Genomic DNA, 13629 nt, shown 5'->3' on the forward strand with positions numbered 1-13629 from the left:
TAGCCAAGAGAAATGAAAACATATGTCCACACATAAACTTGTCCATGAATATTTATAGCACTTATCTTTGTAATAGCCCCAAAATGGAAATGACCCAAATGTTCATCAAAAGGTGACTGGCTAAAAAAACTATGGTACATATGTACAATGAAATATTAGTTTGCAATAAAAAGAATGAGCTACTGATACATGCTACAACATGAATGAATCTCAAATATGCTGAGTGAAAAAAAGCAGACAGGGGTGCCTGGGTGGCTCAGTAGGTTGAGCATCCGACTTGGTCTCAGCTCAGGTCTTGAGTCAAGCCCCTCAGGTCTTGAGGTCTCAGGGTCATGAGTTCAAGCCCCACATTGGGCTTCATGCTGGGTGCGGAGCCTACTTGAAAAAAAAAACACAGACCCATAAAAGGCACATACTATATGATTCTACTTATGTAAAATTCAAGAAATTGTAAACTAATCTGTAGTGACAGAAGGCAAATTGGGGGGATCCGATAGATGGAGTGTATATAGGGAGGTGTGAGAAGGAGGGCTTACAAAGGGACAGGGTAAGACTTTTGGAGGAGAGGGCGGATCTGTTATCTTGATTATGATGATGTTTTCACAGATGTGTGAAATCCTTTATGCTGACTTATCAAATTATATACTTTGTAATTTACTTTATGCCAAATTTACCTCAGTAAAGTAGCTTGAAATGAGGGGGTAGGGAGAGAGAGATGACACTGAACAATAAGTAGGAGTTAGTAAATTAGGAATGATTATTGTGGGTGAGGAAAGCCAGAAAGAAACATTCTATGCAGAGACAACAGCATAGAAAAATCTAGGAAGAACCTAGTATGTTTGAAGTACCAGAACAAGAGCAATTGTGACTAAAGTTTAATGAGCAAGGTGTAGCAAGATGTAGACTAGGTACCATTAAGGTATACAGGAACCACATCATGGGGCATGTTGAAGGACATATTAAGGATATTGAGCATTATCTGAAGACAGTAGGACTCTATTGAGGGACATTGTCCAATTTTACATTTTTAAAGGACTCCCTCTGGCTTCATTATGGAAAATGGATTGAAAGGAGCAAGAGTACATGCAGGAGACTAATAAGAAGACTATGTAATGCAGTATTCCAGGCTACATATGTCCATGGTTTGGACTAGACTAGTGAAGTGGAAATGGAAAGAAGTGGGTGGATTTAGTAGTATTTAGGAGGTAGCTTTTATAAGACTTGATATTTGATTATGGGAGGTAAGGGAAAGAGATGGATGTCAAGGATAACTTCCAAATTTCTAACTTGTACGAATTTCTAACTCAGTGCATCATAGTGCCCATCACTAAAAAAAAAGCAAACACTGAAGGAGACCCAGATTTTATGGGCAAGGTTATAAGATCCAGATGGAGATGTTAAGTAGGCAATTAAATATTCTAGGCTAGAGCTCAGAGAGGAGGTCAGATATAAATGTGAGAGTCATTAGTGTACAAAAATGTACTTAATCGGTCATGTTAGAAAGTAGATGAAATACCCTACTTTTGAATATTAAAGAGAATATTTACAGAAATGTTGACAGGGTTAAGACAGTCAAGAGGGATGTTGGGGGAATCCAGAGGCTATCAACAGTAGAAAGTGGTTACTGCCCTTAGAGCTGAAAGGTTAAAGGAAAGAAATAATGTCAAGTTGAGACTCCAGTTGAGAGCTGGAGCTGTCAGAAAAGGAGCACCTCACAGGAGCTATAGTTGAAAGTAACCCAGCCACTGACAGAATGTCAAAGCCAGGAGGAAATGGGAGAAATAAAGGTAGTACCCCTCCCTCCTCTAATATCCTAGTGATATGTAGCCCATTGGCCAACCTCAACTGAGAGTCAACAGAGGACAAAGGAACCCAGGTGATGCAGTCCATGAAGGTCAAATTCCCAAACAGCAAGATAGAGAAGAAGCAGTGAATAGATTTGGGGAACAAATGAAGAAAAACACCAATATTAAGTAAACAATGGAAAGAAAGTCCAGTATCAAGCTGTGAGGAATGCCATCATTTAGAAGTCAAGTAAAGGGGTGCCTGGGTGGCTCAGTCGTTAAGCATCTGCCTTCGGCTCAGGTCATGGTCCCAGGGTCCTGGGATCGAGCCCCGCATCGGGCTCCCTGCTCAGCGGGAAGCCTGCTTCTCCCTCTCCCGCTCCCCCGGCTTGTGTTCCCTCTCTCACTGTCTCTCTCTCTGTCAAATAAGTAAATAAAATATTTTAAAAAAAAGAAGTCGGGTAAAGGCGGAAAGAGGAGACTACAAAGGAGACTGACAGGGAGTGATCATAATAGATAGGAGAAAAAATATTTCAAGGAGGAAGTTATCAACTATATTTAATAATCCTGAGAGATTGTGTTGGACATGTATTCTTTAATTTTGCTTCTGTTTTTTTGGCTACTCAGCATCTTAACCTCATTTTTATGTTTATAAATGTTTGTGTTTACTCTCTGTTTGATCTTGGTGGGGGAGGCCACTTTTTTTCCTTTTTCTTTTTAAAGATTTATTTTAGTGAGAGAGACTGCAAGTGGGGGGAGGGGCAGAGGGAGAGAGAGAGAGAGAATCTTCAAGCAGGCTCCCTGCTGAGCATGGAGCCCGATGCGGGGCTCGATCTCACAACGCTGAGATCGTGACCTGAGCCAAAATCAAGTCAGATGCTTAACCCACTGAGCCACCCAGGCACCCCAATGAGAGGCCACTTTCTACAGAAGTCAAATTCTAGACACCTTCCAGTTCCTCCTTGAAACAGGGATATAGGCCCATGACTTAGGCCGAACCAATCAGTTGTGTCCACCAAGACCTTTGGCTGGGGAGTTTGTGATATGCAGAAGCAGGGATGATAGAGATTCTCTTCTAGTGGCAGTGGCAGTAACATCAGTAGTACTCAATTTCCAGGGGTGACCGGAGTCCATGTCCAGCAGCCGCAGTGATGCACACTGCAGTGTCCAAACTCTGGCTGCCTAAACTTCCTTCAATTCTGTGCATTTTCAAAACCTGGCTTTCTGGATTTACCTGTGATTTTATGAGCTATTCAATGACTTTTCAGTAAATTTTCTGTTTAAATTATCCAGAATTGGTTTCTGATGTTTGCAAATAAGGACCCTGACTGGTACCAAAATCTAAAAAAGATAAAATTATAACCATTATATTTTAGAATATGGAGGTCATCGGTAACTTCAGCAAATAGCCATTTGATTTGATTAGTGGGGGCAGAAATAGGATTGCAGAGCTTGAGGAGAGTGGACAGTGAGGAAATCAGATATTCAGACAATTCAATGGAGAAATTCAACTCTGAAAGAGAAAGTAGGGCAATAACTAGAGAGGAAACTGAAATTAAAGTAGAAGTTATTTTGAAGTGAGAGAACCTTGAGCACATTTAAATGCTAGATGGACCTAGTAGAGATGAGAGTCTGAAGACATAATCAAGAGAAAGGAGAATCTGAGTATAAATTAGACCATAAAACATGCACATTCTAGTTCCGCTTCTGAAACTATTCTACTTCTAACTGGGCAGTCATTTTTAAAAAACAGATTCTGAGCTACGTGTCCCTTTATATAGGGCTAGTATAAAAATCTCATGGAGTTTTGTGATGAAAGAAATTGATGTGAATTACAATAATGTTGAATATTGCTGCAGTATATCGCCTAGGGCCATGAAATTGAATGGTATCTGCTATTGCCATTAGTAAGAAATTAGGTATCAGATCATAATTCATCTCCTACTTTTAGCATTTTCAAAGAATAAGTTAGAAAAATTTCACATGCATACTTTGAATATCAGGATGTCATAAATATTGAAGTGTTTTGTATCCATCAAAATAAAAAAAAATAATAACTTTCCCTAGAGGAATCCCCTTTTTAACCCCAAAGTTTACACATGCTATTAGTATTTATGAATATGGAAATACTTTCTACAAATGTTTCTGTTTCCTGTAGAATATATGATATGAAATTAGAATGGTGATACTTTATAAGGAACTAGTCTGGTCAGTGACATTAGATAACAATGGCTAAACTGGTCACTAGGTAAAATGATTTCTATTTATTTCTGAAACTTACTATGGCAATAGAAAAACTAATTAAGAGAAAGTAACACAGTCTCTAAATACTAGCATATTCCCTGGAATATTTTCAACAACGGATAAGGACATCTTTCCATTGGTCTTTTTTTTTTTTTTTTAAATCATGGCACCGTGGTGTTTCTTGGCTTACCTTTAAAGACTGCTGGATTTTTCCACTGAGAAAAATATTTATTCTGGGATTTCTAGCATTATGCAACTGCCTGATTTTCCTAAACAATGTTCTTTCTTTTTTTGATGTGGCCAAGGAGTTAAAGAATTCTTGGCATATTCACTCCACAGTTTCAGTGTTTTTTCAAAGTCATGTGACTATAAGTGAAGGACAGTATTGGGGAGCCTCACAGTTGCCTGTGTGAATTTCCTTCTGTATAAATGAGTGTTTTGAGACTAGTCAACTTAGCACATCTGTAGTAAATGAGTCTACCATGCTGTTTTCATCGAGTTGGACTTGTGTAGTGTCTCCATCATTTATGAAAAAGGAAAACAACTTTTCTCTGCAAAGATCGTAAATCTATTTGTCATCAAAATGAAGGCTTACCAGTCTTTTTATTTTTTATTGCTGCAACTAATAAAGTTGGTTATTGGAAAAGAGGGAAAGAAACAAACCTAACATCTTGACTTAAGACAAATGGAGGCCTTTCAATCTTGACTTTGCACTTTGTCAGGTGAACACAGGCTTAAGTGTTGTAGAAAATGAGATGCTTGTCCTAAAAGAACATCGAAAGTCTTGAGTTTTCCACTGTGGATTGTGTCCAGTATAAGAAGGGAAAACACACTTCATCAGCCCACTCATAGTCCAAGCACAGAGTAGCAGGACCACCATGGAAGCCTCTGTTAGGAACACCAGCAGCCCTGCCACCCATCTGTTGTGCTCTCTAGCCTGTGAGCTAATCATACTAAAGAAACTTCTGTTTCTGAGAAGATTCATTTCTTTCTTCACAGTATTTTGGAGAAAGAAACATACTTGCATTTGCCAGATCTACATTCAGCAGATCCTGTCAACTCTTGATTATTAAGAGGGTGATTTCCAGTTATGGCTTATCCTGATTGCTACTTTCTCCCTCTTCCCCTGCTGCTTGTTTTGGCCCATTTACTGCTCATTAGGAACGCTTCCAGAACAGACAAAACACAGTCTGTTTGGCTGCTTATTAGCAACAAAATGAAAGATTTGCTAAAGGATGTAACTTTCCTAGTTGAATCTTCAGTGACTCCCAGTCCAATAAAGTTCATACTCTTTGTGGAATGTTGATCTTCATTATCTGGTCTCTGTTTACATTTCCAGTCTTATATTCTACCTTTCACCTCACATTTGCTGTGCATTTCAGTCATAATGACAGCTAACAATTATTAAAAGCTTACTATGTGCCAGGCACTATTCAAAGTGCTGAATATGTATGAAGTTATTTAATCCTCACAAAAACCCCCATGAAGTAGGTATAGTTATTATCTCTAGGTTACAGAAAAGGAAGGTGAGACTCAGAGAGACTAAGTAACCTGCCTGAGGCCACATAGACAACAAATAATAGAGCCAGAATTCAAAATCAGGCAATCTAGATTCAGAGCCTGTGTTCTTAACCACTATGCTATACCTATTCAGCTATGCTTAATTAGGTATTCCCCCCAAATTCTGTATATTTTCCTTACTTTCATGCCTTTGTACATGTCATTTATGCCCTCTGCTTGGAAAGCTCTTCCATCTTTCTCTCTAACTTTAGGATGAACAATTTCTTGCTCTTTCAGGACTTAACTGAACTGTTACCTCCTTCAGACACTCTTCCTTGGACTCTCCAGTCAGAGTTAAGCATCCCTGCTCTGAACTTGTATACACTGCTTCCATCAGAGTACAGATCATATGGTTGTTGATTACATATCTTCATGTCTTTCTGCAATAAAAGATGGCAAACTCATGTAGAATTGGGGTTGTGTTTTATTCATCTTTGCAGCCCTAACACTCAGCAGCCTCAGGTCCATAGGAGAAGCTCAATACGGGTGCCTGGGTGGCTTAGTTGGTTAAGCGTCTGCCTTTGGCTCAGGTCATGATTCCAGGGTCCTGGGATTGAGCCCTGCATCGGTCTCCCTGCTCGGTGGGGAGTCTGCTTGTCCCTCTCCCTCCCGCCCCACTCATGCTCGCTCTCTCATTCTCTCTCTCAAATAAATAAATAAATAAAATCTTTAAAAAAGAAGAAGAAACTCAAAAAACATTTGAAGAATGAATGGTCTTTGCATAATAACTGTGACTTTGGAGTCCTGAATAAAATTAAGATGTGTCAGCTACTTAACATCTTAAGCATCATCTATAACAGGAATGTAATAATACCTATTTCATATGGTTTGTATGTGAAGTGTTTAGCAGACTACATGCCCTTATTGCTATTATCATCTTCCCGTAATAATAGATATCCATGGTTAAGCTAACATTCATTCATTCAACATATTTGTTCAGTGCTTAATATGAGCCAGGAGTTAGAGAATATAGCACTGAACAAGATAGACAAAGAACTGCCTCCATGAAACATACATGGAACAGCAAGAAATGTCTGACATTTAACCATTTTTTAAAAATATTTTGTTTATTTGTCGGAGAGAGAGAGACAGAGCACAAGCAGGGAGAGCGACAGGCAGAGGGAGAAGCAGGCTCCCCACTGAGCAAGGAGCCTGATACAGGACTCGATCCCAGGACCCTGGGATCATGACCTGAGCTGAAGGCAGACACCTAACCAACTGAGCCACCCAGGCATACTGACATTTGACCATTTTTGACCTAAAAAAAAGAAAAAGAATTCATTATATAATATGAATCAGCCCAGTAATTGGTTAGTAGTCCATATATAAAGAAATCAGTTAATTCCAAATTGTGCTAAGTACTATGAAAGAAATAAATAGTGTTTTGAGATAGAGCATGTGGGAGATAGATTATAGATGGAGTAGACAGTGGAGGCCTCATGGAGGAGGTCATACTTGGGTATAGTTATCTATATCTCCCTTGAGAAGGTAAGACTGAGCTAGGCATATAAAGAATGAGGAACAAAACATACTATGTAAAGGAACCAAAATGGGAAAACCTGCAGTTAGGAAAGAATTGGCATGTTCACAGGATTATCAGAGGATCAAATAAGAGTATGGATATAGATTTGTTATTTTTGAAATAAAAGATGGACGTTTATTTCCTCATAGTAGTGTGAGCCTAGACATGTCTAAGAGCCAAAGTATAAATGAAATACCCTCTTCCAGTCCCTGTTAGTCCTGGATTATAGATTAAGACCTGAGTAAAGGAGATTTCATAAGATACATTAATTTTGCCCAATATTAGAGTGACATTTGCACTGTCCATTTTGCAAGACTGGTAAACCATCAGTAGTTCTAATGGAAATGTAGAAATAATTTCTGTGAGGTAATACAATGTTGAAATGCCTGTATTCATTAAGGCTGAACAAGAGTTAGTTTTGTATACTCTTGGGAATAGACCTAAGTCAAGCAAACCTGACTTGTCTCCACTACTCTATGATTTGTCTCAACCCTGCTCCAAGTTCCATAAGCTTTAATATGTTTAGAGATTCAAAACTAAAGTTACCTCCTGACTTGAGTGCACAGCTCATTCATAAATCTTATTTCCAGCATTTGGCCACATTACTTATGACTGGCACTGAAGGAAAATGTTATGAATGCTACATTATTTTTATATAATATAGCCTTGCATATAATCACCTAATAATTACTATCCCACATTTTTTAAACAGCCAATTCTTTCCTAGGGGGGATATATTTAGTAAACCAAATAAAATGAGAAATCCTTAAACAGAAGTGTTTTTAGTTGCTTGGAATAAAGGAAGCAAAGCATTACTTTTATAACTCACTGGTTTGCTGGCTTAACAAAAAATGCAGTACTTATGTTGCCTAATAATGCAAAAAAATTCAGGGCATCATACATATTTTTTTGTACTATAGAAAGTAAATTAATTTTAATTGCTATTTTCTCACACAGTAAATAACTATATAAACATAATGCTATGAGCACAGAGGATGCTTGGAAATAGGGAAAGGAAAAAAACTTTCTAGTAATTTTCAAGGTGCTACTTTAAAGAAAAACAACTAATTTGAAGTTTAGTGTCATTTTAAATTTATCATTCTGCTGTTGAGAAATCAAAATTAACATCAAAAATATTTTTCTTTTCATTCAACATAGTTTTAAAGATGGTTTTCCTTTGTTAATCTACTTTAAAATGTGGATTTCTACTGTTGCCTGTATTTAACAAATTTTATTTCTTTGTTACTTATTCCTTATTATATTTGTTTCAATTATAATGAAATTAAGACAACTAAATTAAGGGGCCTAGGAAGTAACAGAGTGACATTCACTTTGTTATGTTCCACTATCATATACAAACTAGTCATCATTGTTCCAAAATCTTTCTCTTTCTGTCCTCTAAATGTATGCAGATAACTCCATTTTCCATCCCAGATCTTTCCATTCAGTTCCAGAAAAAAGGCAGTTTTATACATAAACATGTATATGCTTACATACCCTTCTTTCCTTTCCCCACAGGGAAGTCAAAGTGAAAGATAAGGAGGGCCCTCTTCTTTCCTTCACTGACAGATTAAATAAAATAATACAACCATATTACCATTGTAGTTTCTTTCTTTATCCTTCCTCCCTCCCTCCCTCTCTTCCTTCCTTTCTTTTTCTTTCTTTCTTTCTCTTTCTTTCTTTCTTTCTTTCTTTCTTTCTTTCTTTCTTTCTTTCTTTCTTTCCATTTCTTTCTTTCTTTCTCTCTTTCTCTCTTTCTCTCCTTCTCTCCTTCTCTCTCTCTCTCTTTACCATTACGGTTTCTGATACACAGAAGACAATAAAAAGTAACTCTTGTTGTGGCTAATATTATTGATTACTGACTGACCCAAGCAGTCACCAGTTTCAGTCCAGTCAAAATTGACACTTCCTGCAGAGTTGAAAACCAACTTAAGGGTACAGACTTACAACTAGTAAATAAATAAGTTCTGGAGATCTAATGCACAACATAGTGATTATAGTCAACAATACCATATTGTAAATTTCAAAGTTGCTAGCAGACTAAATCTTAACTGTTCTCAGCACAAAAAAGAAATTATAAACATGTGCTATAATAAAGGTATTAGCTAACACTACTGTAATAATCGCATTGTAATACATAAACATAAAGTACCAAAACAATATGTGGACTTTAAACTTACATAATATTATATGTCAATTATATGTTAATTAAAAAAAAAATTACTCACCAGGGAATCTGACTCCTATCTGAAGATAATAGCAGTCTCTAGCCATGAGACATCATGTATTATTATCATACTATTAACTTTTTTTAAGACTCAGGTGAACTGTTTATTGGTTTCAGCATTTATGAATAAATTAAATATGATTTTATTTACTTTTAAAAATTTGCTCAGAATGACTTGCTCTTTGCTGATGGGTTTTAAACAAATCATTTAGAAGACACAGGAAAGAATGCCTAGGCATTAGCATCTGTTTCTCTTGAAAGCAAAATTACTCACCCATCTTTGTGTTCATAATAAGAAATATTTGTTCTCTACTTGTATGAAACATTGTTTGGAACTTTGTCCAGAACACTCTGCTACTATCCTCAAATTTCTCTCTAAGAAACCAACATGAAGAGTAAATGACTTGGAACATATTCATTGTGCTCTGTTAAATGTGTGATAGCACTGCAAGTAAAGTTTCTAGTTTTCAGTTAACCCTAAGGACTAGTCTTAGGGTCCTTTTATTCTCCGCTAAAAATACCTATTGACTTTAGGAGTGTTCAGCAGTATCTGAATGTCTGTTGTCCGTGAATCACCCAAAAGATACATTTTTTTCCTGTTGGTGAATAAAGGTCTTAAAAAATTGCCTAAAATTACAAGTGAAGTGCTACTACATTAGAATTCCAGAATGTTGAGGTATCCTAAAACTGTCTAGGGTAATCTGTCCTGTGGTATCCTCTCCTGTGGCATTTGTTACCTCTGTAATACATTTAAGGAGAGGATGTTCACAGCCTTGCAAGACAATCCACCTTTTTTTTTTTTTTAATCCTTACACTGAGGGTGGGGGGATGGGTTAGCCCGGTGATGGGTATTAAGGAGGGCATGTATTGCATGGAGCACTGGGTGTTATACGAAAACAATGAATCGTGGAACACTATATCAAAAACTAATGATGTACCGTATGGTGACTATCATAACATAGTAAAAATAAAATTTAAAAAAAAAATTAAAAATTGAAAATTAAAAAAATTTTTAAAAAGTCCTTACACTGATCTACTTTCCACCTAGTTTAACTCTGGAACTAATCTATATATTGACCTAGGTCTCTATGTTTTGTTTTGTTTTGTTTTGTTTTGTTTTTTCCCTTGCTTACATACCCTTCCTTCTCTGCAAGCTGTTGGTTTCTTTAGGTTTCTCACCTGTTTTTGTTTTTAGTGGGGAGGACACTGTTTATCAGAATTTTGTTTTTGAGACTTGCCTTTTCTGTAAAGTCATATTCCTATTAGAGACCTGGTCATTGGTATAACAGCTATGTCTTCATTGAACATTTTTGAAATTGTATATCCTAAAGTCTATGACTGGATTTGCTCTCATTTGCATTGATGATTTCTAAAATGACACCATGTCATGAATCCAGGGTTTGTGTGGCAAGGGAAAAGAAATAGGATAGATTACATGAATCCAGGGTTCTCAAGTTCATGTCCCAAGGGGAAGGAAATAGAGATTAGTGCACTTATGTTAATGATGCAAGCAACATGGGGAGAACCATACCACCTGAATCTTAAGTCCACAATGTGGATCGATCTCCCTCTCCCTCTCCCTCTCTCTCTCACTCTCTTTTCTCTGTACCCTGCCCTGTTTCCTCCCTCTCTTTCTGTCTCTCTCTCTCTTTCCCTCCCTCTTCTCACTCTCTCCCCTACTGTCCTTCTGTCTCTCTTTCTCCCCTCCCTTTTACCTTCCCCCAATGAGGATTTTGTCCTCATAATTGTTCCTTATGTATATTGAGAGCCACTAATACAGAGAAATGGTAAGAGATAAAATCACCTCTCCTATCACATTTGTAACTTTAAGGGCAATATCTTTATCTTTTATTTTTTTTGAGAGAGAGAAAGCATATGTGGGGGGGGGGTAGGGGGAGAGGGAAAGAGAATCCCAAGCAGGCTCCATGCTCAGTGCAGAGCTGGGGCTCTAATGCAGGGCTCGATCTCACAACCCTGAGATCATGACCTGAGCCAAAATCAAGAGTCGGACTCTTAACTGACTGAGCCCCCCAGGGGCCCCAGCAATATCTTTATCTTATGATCTTGTTCTACTCTACTTTCTCAGTAATTCCTTTTTTGATTAGCACCAAGGGGACCCTTCTAGTATTTGCTTTGTATCTCTCTTCTCATCTGGCAATTTTAAAAATATTTGTCTTTATTATAACTTATTTATATATTACATTTTATCTTTTTCACTTAATTTTAAGCTTCCTGAAAACAAAAACCATATTTTATTTATATTTGTATTCCTCATAGGGCTTCCCATGGTACCTTCCTTTCACATAAATGATATTCTATATCATAATCAAATATTTGCTGAATGCCTAGAAGAATGATTGCACACCCCAGTTTAGTATCCCAGGAATCAACTCAGAAAGTAGCAGTCATCTTCTAAAATAGGGGTTGGCAAATGTTTTTTGTAAATATTAGTAACTATTTTAGGCTTTGCAGAGCAAGAGGCAAAATTAAGGATATTATTTAAGAACTTATGTAACCAGAGAAAATAGATTTTTCACAAAATTTTTCTTTATGAAATTTAAAATACAATAATATAGTATAATTTTTTTGTAATGCAAGTCTACTAATGAGAAAAAATAGAATGATTTGTGGGAGGAGAGATAATATTTAGCTTATTACAGTTTCCTATCATCAAAATTTTCTTTTTATTTGTTAATGCTGACCTATAATGAGATTTTCCATGTTTTCCATATTTTATCTTTGAAAATTCTTTTCACACTGATAGGTACTGCCAAATTCATGAACATATGATTTTAATTGTGCATATTAATTACTTGGAAGGAATTTATAAAATGCTGTTAGATTCTTCTCTTGATTATTTGCCTTCTAGCATGTCATTACATTGTATATTAGCATTTCTAGTTGAACTGTTAGGTGGGAACTCCTCAGCTGCACAGTTGAATGGATTTTGAGGTGTAGAGATTTCTTCCCTCTAGTGCTAAAAAATGCTACTGAAAGAAGCTGAGCTCAGAAAATCTACCCACTGCAAATTTGTGTGGGAAATGAAGATCTCACTTATTGTTTTAATTTTTGACACCACAGGAAATGTATAAAGTTGCTTGACGTTACTTGTGATTCAAACATTAATTGTCATCAGAATAACTTTACCATGGTGTGCCTGGCTGGCTCAGTCAGTAGAGCATGTGACTCTTGATCTTGACGTTGTGAGTTCAAGCTCCATGTTGGGTATAGAGAATACTTTTAAAAAAAAAATGACTTAAAAAAAAAAAAAAGAAATTACTTGGGGCGCCCAAGTGACTCAGTCAGTTAAGCTTTCAACTCTTGAATTTGGCTTAGGCCATGATCTCAGGGTTGTGAGATCAAGCTCTGTATTGGGCTCTGTGCTGGACATGGAGCCTGCTTAAGATTTTCACTCTCCCTCTGCCTCTGCCCCTGCCCCTGCCCTCACCCTTAAAAAAAGAAAAGAAAAAGAAATGACTACCAAAGTATATGTTTCACATATAGACATTGTTTTGCCTTGTAATTTTAAGTTAAATTAATTGATAAACATTATAGAGTCTGCAGCAAAATCTAGTTTCTAGAGCCATTCATTATTAAATAATAGAGGTTGAGGGTGGTTCTTCCCGTTCAAAAACATTTCAATCTCATTCTCAAAATATATCAATAAAACTTTATCCCTGCTAAGCCATCAGATTGCTGTGTGATAGAGAAAATTAGGATATTCAGTTTCTATTTTCACAAAAAAATATCACAGAATAGATGAAGGTTGCGAGAGTCAATGGAATTCACTGTTGACGCTACTGGTTCAAAAACACATGCTAGATCTGAGTGTTTTCCTCAGTGTACCTGGTGGTGAATAATACAATGAATATCCATAGCTTTAAATACCTTACATTTTCACAAGTTTTGTAAATTTGTTCAATAAATCTTCTCCCTTTGCATTGCTATCAGTTTTATCACATTTGAGCAGATTCCACTTGAGGTTGTACTGATTTAGTGTTTTAAATTCTTTGAAAATATTCTCACCTATGGTCAATCTACAAACTATTCACGTAAGTTAGTTCTTCAGTCACTTCAGGACAGCATTGACTCCCCAAAGAAACAACTGAGTAGTATTGGTAGCATCTATTGCTTCATCAAGAGGCAAGGAAAACCACTCAAAAACATTTGCCTTGTTTTTTAATTGGCTACTCATGCTGCTTCACTGTCTTTAACATTCCAGGCCATTGTTCTTGCCGCAAGGCTAATAATCTCAAGCAAGTTTACTTTGAGGACATGATTTAAGTCATATC

The 13629-nt window shown here is 36.8% G+C and overlaps 1 protein-coding gene across 1 annotated transcript in view; it reads left to right on the plus strand.

The window, feature by feature from the left end:
• The window catches only part of COL24A1 (collagen type XXIV alpha 1 chain), a 384914-nt gene that overhangs the window by 323140 nt on the left and 48145 nt on the right, over positions 1 to 13629 (plus strand). The window lies entirely within an intron of this gene.

The sequence above is a fragment of the Phoca vitulina genome, unplaced genomic scaffold (genome assembly GCF_004348235.1).
Source record: "Phoca vitulina isolate PV1807 unplaced genomic scaffold, GSC_HSeal_1.0 scaffold2, whole genome shotgun sequence".
Taxonomy (NCBI): domain Eukaryota; kingdom Metazoa; phylum Chordata; class Mammalia; order Carnivora; family Phocidae; genus Phoca; species Phoca vitulina.